This window comes from Camelus dromedarius, chromosome 16 (genome assembly GCF_036321535.1).
Source record: "Camelus dromedarius isolate mCamDro1 chromosome 16, mCamDro1.pat, whole genome shotgun sequence".
In the NCBI taxonomy this organism is placed as follows: domain Eukaryota; kingdom Metazoa; phylum Chordata; class Mammalia; order Artiodactyla; family Camelidae; genus Camelus; species Camelus dromedarius.
This window is the reverse complement of record NC_087451.1, coordinates 58,103,731-58,113,428: the sequence shown is the minus strand read 5'-3', so window position 1 is coordinate 58,113,428 and position 9,698 is coordinate 58,103,731. Positions and strand designations below refer to the sequence as shown.

General features: G+C 42.0%; 1 pseudogene; it reads left to right on the top strand.

Annotated features, from left to right (window-relative positions):
• The first annotated feature begins 561 nt into the window (after nucleotides 1-561).
• Nucleotides 562-4,704, top strand: LOC116157922 (SCAN domain-containing protein 1-like; annotated as a pseudogene).
• The last annotated feature ends 4,994 nt before the right edge of the window (nucleotides 4,705-9,698 follow it).

Sequence of the window (9,698 nt, the reverse complement as noted above, 5' to 3'; positions counted from 1 at the left end):
AGAATGGGGCGTAAGTTGAGGGGCTAGGGGCCCCTAGGACATGATCAGATTTGCATTTTGAGAGGGTCCCTGGCTACAGGGTAGAGAACAGGCTGGGAATGGTGGCAGTAGGAGAAGGCGCAGGTCCCAGGGAATGAGAGAGAGCAGGACTCCAGAGAAATGTGACGTTACCTCGGACTAGGGCGAGGCCACAGGGGAGAACAATGGGCAGTTAGGAGCTCTCACAGCACCAGCATTGGCCAGAGGGTGGAAGGAGGAGGGGCCGAGACAGACACTGGGGGTCTGGGGAACTGGACGGCTGGTGGCGCCATTCATTAAGCCTGGCACCCATTGTGCGCCCAGCATGGTACCTAGGGATCCAGAGGGAGCAGTGGTCCTGGACTTCCCGTGTCCCTGCCAGACAAAGGCCAGGTTCCACAACCTCTCACAGAAACCCCACCCAAGTCTTTCGGTGCAATTTGAACCCTATAACTGCTCCCCTGACTGTGCTCCGAACCCTGGCCACATCCTCTCTGTCCAAGAAGGTGCCAGGCCCAATTCTAGATTCCATAGAAACGAGACATGCGCAGGCTCCTGCGCTGGTGCGGAGGCGACCCTTCCCCCCAACGCGGACCCGCAGCCCCACTAGCAGCCCTGCAGGTCCACGTGGGAGGGTCTGGCTGGGTTGTGACCTCACTTTCCATGTCCACTCTGTCCCAGTTCCCAGCAGCTTCTCAGGCACTGCCCCCATCTCAGCTGCTTGTCTAGTGCCTGCACCTGATGACTGAATTTGGCTCTCCTGGCGTTAATCTTTCTGCGCCCTGAAGTCAGAACGCTCTTTACCCTCCTAGTTCTTTCCACCATCCCTGCAGGGCAGGCCTCTATAATTAAAACAATTGTGAACTGTTAAATGTATAATTTACTATTAAAATTACATTTAAAACTAAATTTATATTTAAAAGTCCTGTGGCAAAGAGCACGAGAGCATCAGGTTTGGATTTTGTTTTGTTTTGGGGGAGAACAGTAAATATTTACAGGATGAATGAACGGATAAGGTGGGGGTAGGGTGGGCCTTGCCACTGGGCTGAAATTCTGGGACTGGAAAGCGTCACTTCTTTCTCCTCTGGATAAGAGAGAAGGGACAGTATTTATCAGGCCTCTGAGGAGGTCTTCTGCTGACCACAGTGCCCCTTTGAACAGAGGAGAGAGGAAACATCTAAAAAGGTGAATGTGAGGATAGAGGCTTAAAATAAGCCTGCAAACCCACTGGGAGTAACAAGACGCACTTGCATTCAGTGCCTTATGGTCGCCACAGCCCCACCTGGGCTTCGTAATGACCCCGTCAGGTGGGTGTTCTTTCCTCTTTTACAGGGGAAAAAAACTCAGAAAGATTGTCTAAACTGTCTGACATGTAATTAATCAGCTAAGTGGGAGCTCAAACTTAGACTTCTCTCTAAAACCTGCAAGAACAGATATTCCTTCTCGAGATCTACCTCTCTCTATAGTGGTGACTTCAGAGAAAAACCTAAACACTTTCCATTCTTGCCGACTCATAATCTTGAATCATGCAGATAATCACCACATTCTCACACATTTACTGTTCCCCCTACCCAAAACAAAAGAAGACAACACAAAAAAATGGAGGCACTCACTCTCTTTGTCACTGCGCCACTGTTTGGGTTCTTGGGGTACAGAAGTAAAAAAATAAAAAAGCAGCTCCCAAGAAGCCCATGGTCGGGGGGGAATTAGCAAGATGAACATGTCCTGTGATAGGACATGTGCCTTACGATAAGGCAGGAGGGTGTTAGGATAGAATGGCAACAGTGAGAAGGAAGATTTAACCAGGAGTCCAGGAGGTTGACAGGAGAGGTGAAGTTTAAAGAGGGCAGGGGGCAAAAGCAGTCTAACTGTGATCTTCCTGGGGACCATGAGCAGGAAAGAGATGTTGAGGATGGAGGACTTTCTTGAATCAAAAGAAGCCACATTGGAAAAGAAAAAGAGAAAGAACCTTCCTCTCTCCCCTTGCTCTTCTCTGGGTGTTTTCCTGTCAGGCCAGGGAATTTTTCACCACAGAGGAATCAAACATTCTTGGATTGCAGAGTGAGACAACCCGCTCTTGCATGTTCTTTTAAAAGCATGTTGCAACAAAACTGGTGACCTGGTAAGAACCCACAATGGGTTGTCTTTTTTTTTTTTTTTCCTTCCTTTGCTTCCCCTCTTACCTGAAATGGACAAATGTGACATATACCACCAACACTGATAAATTAGACAGCCACAAAGCCTGAGCCGAGCAACTTTGGAGAAAGTAAATATTTTTGTAGAAATCACACATGCGCAATAATCAAAGGACAAAGAAATTAGCAAAGTCTTTAAGTTACATTCAGAGCCCTATCCCTGGCATTTACTTGAAAATATTAAGTACCTTCAAGGCAAATCACTGAAGTGGCTGAACAATCTCTACTGCAATATTTAATGATGCTTATAAATCCTAAAACCCTCACGGGGCCATTGCTGGCTGGCAGTGGAAGAGCGATGTTTCTGAAATTGCGAGTGCTTAATTATATCTAACAAAGTCAGTTATCAATAAAGTGTGCATCCATGTCTGAATCCAATTTGTCTCTTTCTCTGTCATTCAGGACTCCAGGAATCTGTATGAACAGAGTTGGCAAACTCTCGCTGTAGAAGTCCAGACAGTAAATATTTTCGGTTTTGCTGGCCAGGGTGTCTTTGTTGCAACTACTCAGCTCTGTCACAGAAGGCAAAGAGCAGCTACAAATAATCTGTAAACAAATGCAGGTCTGTGTTCCAACAAAACTTTATTTATGGACACCAAACTTTGAATTTCATGTAATTTTTAAGTGGCATAAAATACTGTTCTTCTTTTGATTTTCTTTAAACCATTTAAAAATGTAAAACCTATTCTTAGATCGTCGCCATACAGAAACAGGCAGTGGGGTGGATTCAGCCTGTGCCATCGTCTGCCCACCTCTGATTTTGAATAATGGGTTGGGCTATGTGGGAACAGAACAAAGAACACAAACTTTGCCTTTCCACAGTCCTTAGATCCAGGCCACTGGGCGAGATCCTTAACTTCCTGGGCCTCTGTTTCTGCTCTCTAAAATGAAGACAATCAAAGGGCCTTGGTGAGGATTAAATGAGGTGACGGGTCGGTCTCGACAGAAATTCCTGAAGAATCCAGATAGTTGAGTTCAGGAGGGATCTGAGTGCTCCTTAAATGCCAGCTCTCTTTCTTTCCCTGACTTGCCAGTTGTCTTTTGACCTGTGTTTGTTGTTTACTTCTTTTTCTTTATATTTAATATATATCTTTCCTTGTAGCAACAGATTCAGTACAGAAGTGTGAGAATAGATTTGCTCCTGATGGGAAGAAAATCAGCCTCCTCCCTGTTGACTTGGGCCCTTGCAGCCTGACTCGTTTCCTTTTGGTGTTGGTGCCTGAACTGGCCCCTGAAGGGCAGGTATCAGCTACCATTAAATATCAGGGAGAGGGTAATGAAGCCACAGCTGATTGATCAAGTCGGATGCCATCTCCCCATGAAGGCATCCCCACAGGGATGTGGGGTCTCTTTGAGAGGATTTACAGCAGTGTCAAATGTCAGTGGGAATTATATGCATCTCATCTTTCTTAGCAGAGCTGTCACCCACTACCCACCTCCCTCAGGCTCCCCACAGTTGGCAATAATCAGTTACCAATCACAAAAATCACAGGTCAGAGCATCTTCCCTCAAGTTCAGTGTGTCTCACAGGCTGGATGGATGTGGGGAGGCATCCCTGCCCATCATAGATGCAAAAAGTGAACAATAAGCCCCGGGAAGAAATCATCTTCCTGAGAGCTAGAGAATGGAATCCCAGTGGGATCTTCAGAATCATCAATAGTTGATCCTTTCCAACTATGAAAATATCTGGAAGTTATTTTAAAGAGATACTCTCAGACTTACTGCTTCTTGAGGAATGGGATCAGAAATCCTTCCATATCAAATGCTTCATACGAGATCTTGAGAATCCCCAAAGACATCTATTCCAACTGGCGAAGATTCCAGAGTTGAACAGGTGTCATCAGAGAGAGCTGAAATGTACTAGGCATGATACAGCTTCAGAATTAAGAGTCAATGTCCAGAGTGCCTCGCCCACAGCTGCCGGACAAAAAGTGACGTCCAGACCCGGAGACACGAGGCGGCTGAGCCGGGCTTGGCGGCAATTGGGAGCCCAGAGCCACCGTTGGGGAAAGAGGAAAGGGCTGGCCCGAACTCAGGCCCGGAGCGTGACTCTGCAGGCTCCTTGTCGACTCCTGAGGCCCCACTACCTGTTCCTGAGTCCTCCAGCCCCAACGGCCGCGGTCCCCGAAGCAAATCCTACGCCTCCTGCGGCGGCCTCCGCGGCCCTGGAGCTGCCCCTCGGGCCCGCACCGCTGGGCTCCGCGCCACTTGCCGAAGCCGCTCTACATTCTCCGCCAGGCCCTGGCGGCTCCTGGCCCGGCCCAGAGACGTTCCGCCAGCGATTCCAGCAGTTCCGCTACCAGGACACGGCAGGCCCGAGGGAGGCATTCCGGCAGCTGCGGGAGCTCTCCCGCCAGTGGCTGAGGCCCGACATCCGCACGAAGAGCAGATCGTGAGGATGTTGGTGCAGGAGCGGCTGCTCGCCATCCTACCCGAGGCGGCGCGGGCCCGGCGGCTTAGCTGCCGCACAGACGTGCGCATCACAGGCTGAGCTGTGCGCGGCCCGGCCCGGGCCTCTCTGGACTGGAGCCATGATCGAGCCTCTCTTCACAACGCTTTAATGAAAAACGAGTTTTGGCAACTCGTGTGTCCTTTTCGTTCGTCCTTTTACCATGTTTATTTTCCCGAGCCTGTTTCCAGCCTCCTTTCTGGCCGGTGGCGAAATTAAGTTGAGAACCCATGAGAATAAAGCCTTTGTTTCTTATTCAAAAAAAAAAAAAAAAAAAGAGTCATTTTCCAAATCTCTGCCACTTACTGGCTTGGGATCCTGAACTTACCTCTCTGATTCTTAGTACTTGACTCTCTAAGCAAAGGGAAGATGCAGATCATAATTTCTAATGTTTCTGTGGTGATTAAATGAGATAACCAATGAGACAGCCATCTGCTGAGTTGCTGGGTTTTCCTATTAATATTTCTTCCAGGAAGATACTTCTGATCATAAATTCCTCACCAAAGGTTTATACCTTCAGTGAGACCCTTAAGGACAGAAAATCCCTCCTATTCCTCACCATCCTGAGCAACTAACAGGGTCCCTGGACCCAGCAAGTGTGTAAGAAGCCCAAAGTCTAACCACTGAGTTGGGAGTTTTATAAAGAGGGAAGAGAAACAAGAGGGGATGAAATTATCAATGAAATAGTTCAAGATAATTCCCAGAGTTAATGTTTCCAGATGGAAAGTTCCAAGCACCCAGAACATGGGATACAAAAAACCACATATCTAGGCACATCACTGTAATAAAGTCTTGTTTTACCAGGAAAAAAAAATTGATTCTAAAAGCTTCTAAAGGAAAAGATTTTTTAAAGTAAGTCGAATTAGAATATTATCAGATTTCTCACTGATAGGAACACAATCATAGTAGGAGACTTTAACACACCATTAACATCAATGGACAGATCTTCCAGACAGAAAATTAACAAGGCAACAGAGGAACTAAATGACACAACAGAACAATTGAACTTGGTTGATAATTTCAGAACAATACATCCCCCTAAAAGATAGAACATACATTCTTTTCAAGTGCACATGGAACATTTTCTAGGACAGATCATGTACTTGGGCAACAAAGAAGCCTCAATAAATTTAAGAGGATAGAAATTATTTCAAGCATCTTTTCTGAACACAATGCCATGAAACTAGAAATCAACCAGAGAAAAACAAAGGAGAAAAAAAACAACAGCATGGAGATTAAACAATATGCTACTAAAAAACCAATGGATCAATGATGAAATCAAAGAAAAAATTAAAAAATACTTTGAGACAAACAACAATGAAAACACAACCACACAAAATCTATGGGTTGCAGCAAAAGCAGTCCTAAGAGGGGAAGTTCATAGTGATACAGGCCTTCCTCAAAAAAGAACCACCTCAAATAAACAATCTAACCTACCAGCTAAAAGAATTAGAAAAAGAAGAGCAAACAAAACCAAAAGTCAGCAGAAGGAAGGAAATAATAAAGATCAGGAAGGAAATAAATAAAATAGAGAGGAAAAAAAGACAATAGAAAAAGTCAATCAAACCAAGAGCTAGCTTTTTGAAAGAGTAAACAAAATTGACAGACCTCTGGCCAGGCTCAGCAAGAAGAAAAGACAGAGCACACAAATAAACAAAGTAAGAAAGGAAAATAGAGAAATTACAACCAATACCACAGAAATACAAAATATCATAAGAGAATACTATGAACAACTATATGGAAACAAAATGGATAACCTGGGAGAAATGGACTAGTTTCTGGAAACACACAGTCCACCAAGACTGAATCAAGAAGAAATAGACCACTTGAACAGACTGGTCACTAGAAATGAAATAGAATTAGCAATAAAAAACTTCATTGCAAACAAAAGTCCAGGACTAGATGCCTTCACTGGAGAATTCTACCAAACATACAAAGAACTCATACTGGTCCTTCTCAAACTCTTTCAAAAGATTGAAAAGGACGGAGTACTCCCAAACTCATTCTATGAAGCCACCATCACCCTAATACCAAAACCAAAGATACTACCAAAAAAGAAAATTACAGACCAATATCACTGATGAACATAGATGCAGAAATCCTCAACAAAATATTAGGAAACAGACTCCTACAGCACATAAAAAAGATCATACACCATGATCAAGTTGGGTTCATCCCCAGGACAACAAGGATGGTTCAGGATACACAAATCAATCAATGTGATACACCACATCAGCAAGAGAAAGGACAAAAACTACATGATCATCTCAATAAATGCAGAAAAATCATTTGATAAAATTCAATACCCATTTATGATAAAAAAAACTCTCACCAAAGTGGGTATAGAGGGAACATATCTCAACATAATAACAGCTATTTATGACAAACCTACAGCCCGCATAGTGCTCAATGGTGAAAAGCTGAAAGCCTTCCTACTAAAATCTGGAACAAGACAAGGTTGCTCACTCACCACTCCTATTCAACATAGACTTGGAAGTCCTAGTCACAGCAATCAGGCAGGAAAAAGAAATAAAAGTGATCAAAATCAGACAAGAAAAGGTAAAATTGTCACTATATGCAGATGACATGATACTATATATGGAAAACCCTGAAAGCGCCACACAAAAACTACTAGAGCTGATAAAAGACTTTGGCAAGGTAGCAAGGTACAAGATTAACATGCAAAAATCAGTTGCATTTCTTTACACTAATAATGAATCAAAAGGAAAAGAAAGTAAGGAAACAATCCCTTTTAAAATAAACAATAAAATACTTAGGAATAAATCTGACCAAGGAGGTGTAAGACACATACATGGAGAACTACAAAACACTGATTAAGGAAATTAAAGAAGACTTAAAGAAATGGAAAGATAGCCCATGCTCCTGGACTGGAAGAATAAATATCATTAAAATAACCATACTGCCCAAGGCAATCTACAGATTTAATGCAATACCTATCAAATTACCCAGGACATTTTTTACAGAACTGGAACAAATGATCCTAAGATGTATATGGAATCACAAAAGACCCACAATTTCCAAAGCATTATTGAAGAAAAAGAATGAAGCTGCAGGAATAACCCTCCCAGACTTCAGACAATATTACAGAGCTACAGTAATCAAAACAGCATGGTATTGGCATAAAAACAGACATATGGATCAATGGAACAGAATAGAGAGCCCAGAAATAAATCCACAGACCAATTGTCAATTAATCTTGACAAAGGAGGCAAGAATATACAATAGACAAAAGACAGTCTCTTCAGCAAGTAGTGTTGGGAAAACTGGATAGCAGCATGTAAATCAATGAAGTTAGAATACTCCTTCATTCTATACACAAAAATAAACTCAAAATGGCTTAAAGACTTAAATATAAGACAAGACAGAATAAATCTCCTAGAATAACACATAGGCAAAACATTCTCTGACATAAATCTAAGCAACATTCTCCTAGAACAGTCTACCCAGGCAATGTAAATAAGAGCAAAAATAAACAAATGGGACCTAATTAAACTCATAAGCTTTTCCACAGCAAAGGAAACCATAAGCAAAACAAAATGACAACCTATGGAATGGGAGAAAATATTTGCAAATGATGCGACTGACAGAGGCTTAATTTCCAGAATATATAAACAGCTCATACAACTTAATAAGGAAAAAACAAAGAACCCAATCCAAAAATCGGGAGAAGACCTAAACAAGCATTTCTCCAATGAAGACATACAAATGGTCAATAGACATATGAAAAAATGCTCAGTATCACTAATTATCAGAGAAATGCAAATCAAAACTACAATGGGGTATCACCTCACACCAGTCAGAATGGCCATCATTCAAAAGCCCACAAACAATAAATGCTGGAGAGGGTGTGAAGAAAAGGGAACCCTACTACACTGCTGTTGGGAATGTAGTTTGGTGCAACCATAATGGAAAACAGCATGGAGATTTCTCAAAAAACTAAAAATAGATTTACCAGGTGATCTAGCAATTCCACTTCTGGGTATATATCCGGAGGGAATTCTAATGAGAAAAGACACATGCACCCCAATGTTCATAGCAGCACTGTTTACAATAGCCAAGACATGGAAGTAACCTAAATGTCCATCGACAAATAACTGGATAAAGAAGCTGTGGTGTATTTATACAATGGAATACTACTCTGCCATAAAAAACAATAAAGTAATGCCATTTGCAGCAACATGGATGGACCTAGAGATCATCATTCTAAGTGAAGTAAGCCAGAAAGAGAAAGAAAAATACCATATGATATCACTTATATGTGGAATCTAAAATAAAAAGAAAAGAAAAAGGGAAAAAAAGGACACGATGAACTCACCTACAAAACAGAAACAGACTCTCAGACATAGTAAACAATCTTATGGTTACCAGGGAAAGGGGTTGGGAAGGGATAAATTTGGGAGTTTGAGATTTGCAAATGTTAGCCACTATATATAAAAATAGATTTTCTTTTTGAAGTTTCTTTTGTATAGCACAAGGAACTATGCTCAATATCTTGAAATAACCTTTAATGGAAAAATAAAATGAAAATGAATATATGTATGTATATGCAAGACTGGGATAGCAGAAATTGATACACTGTAATTAACTGTACTTCAATAAAAATAAATAAACAAATAAATTTTTAAAAGAATATTATCAGATTTCTCAACAGACAACACTGCAAAATGACTGTAACTCAATAAAAAATGTTTAAAAAAAGATTTCTCAACAGTAACACTGTATGTCAGAAGAACAATGCCTCTGAATTCTAAGGGTATTAATTTTTGGACTCAAGTAGATATTTTCTTATATACAAGTTCTTAAGAAATTTGTCTCCAATACACCTTATTTTAGGAAGTTATTTGAGAATGTGCCAGAGCAAAACAAAGAACTAAACCAAGAAAATGGAAGATGAGGGACCAGAAAAGAGGATAACAACCAAGAGAGCAGTCAAGCCAAATCCCAGAGTCCAGACAGGGCAGCAAGAAAGGTTCCAGGAAACAGACACCTGATCTAATGGCACAGCTTGGGCTGGG